The sequence below is a fragment of the Echinops telfairi genome, unplaced genomic scaffold (assembly GCF_000313985.2).
Source record: "Echinops telfairi isolate 266 unplaced genomic scaffold, ASM31398v2 ScPeMD7_443;HRSCAF=831, whole genome shotgun sequence".
NCBI lineage: Eukaryota > Metazoa > Chordata > Mammalia > Afrosoricida > Tenrecidae > Echinops > Echinops telfairi.
This window is the reverse complement of record NW_022104341.1, coordinates 14,288,468-14,289,775: the sequence shown is the minus strand read 5'-3', so window position 1 is coordinate 14,289,775 and position 1,308 is coordinate 14,288,468.

Here is a 1,308-nt window from a genome sequence, read left to right as displayed (position 1 = left end):
CTCTTTCCCAAATGCTTGGTAGACTTCTCCTATGAAGCCATCTAGTCTGTGAGGTTTTCTTCTTTGGTACCTTCTTGATAACCATATATATTTCTTCCTTTCTTATGGGTCTGTTGATGTTCTTGACCTCTGTTGAGGATAATCTAGGGAAGGATTTTTTTCCCCCAAGTATTTGTCCATATTGAATTCATTAGAATACAGACTTTCATATACTTTGTGACCATCCTTTTACTGTTATTGGAGTCCGTTGTGAATTCCCCTGTTTCATCCCTCATCCTGGCTATCAATGTTTAGCTCCTTCCTCCCTTGGTCAGGCTTGTGAACAGTCTGTCAATTTGAGCAAAGAACCAGTTTTTGCTGCATTGATTTTTTTTGCATTGTTATCTTGTCTTCCCACTCATTTAACTCTGCCCTGATTTTTATTAATCATTTTTTTTGTTTTGCTACTGTAGGGGTTGTTCTGTTGACTCTGCTGAAGATTTTGTGATAGTGTATCAGTCATAAACCTCTCTTCCTTTTTCTTATATGCATTTATTGCTATAAAGCATCCTCTGATAACAGCTTTTTCTGTATCCCATAGGATTTGCTACGTTCTATTCTCATTCTCACTAGTTTGTAGAAACTTCCTACTTTCCTGGATAATCTGGGTCAGTACCCATTCATGTTGCAGAAGATCATTATTCATCCTCCAATTGTTTGCCCTTTTCTGGTTGTCCTTTTATTTATCTCCAGTTTTGTGGCATGGTAATCCAAGAGGGACATCTGAGTAATCTCTATGTGTTTCAATTTTCTCAGGCTAGACTCTGTACCAGCATGTGTTCTATTTTTTTTAAAAATGAGCCATGTGCACTTGGAAAAAAAAAAAGAATTCTTTTACATTTGGATGGAAAGCTCTATAAATGATTATTAGCTCCAGTAGAATACAGTGTTTAGCTTGTAGGCTCCTTGCTAAGCTTCTTTCCCAGTGATCTCTTTCAGTTAGCAGTATATTAAAGTCATCCACTATGATTGTTGAATCTGTGATTCCTTTTTTCATCTTTTGAATAGTTTGACGAATTCCAGGCATCTCTCATTATGTGTGTATATATTTTTTTATGCTCACTGGTTCCTGGTCTACTGATCCTTTGAGCATTATTTAGCACACCTCCTTTTCTCTTGTTATGGTTTGCATCTTGAGGTCATTATTGTAGGCGATTAGAATTGCAACCCCTATTTTGTATAAGTTGTTGTTTGAATGGTTTATTTTCTGCCAGCCTATTATTCTTAGTCTACTTTTGTCTACAAGCTTAAGATATGTCTCCTGCAGGC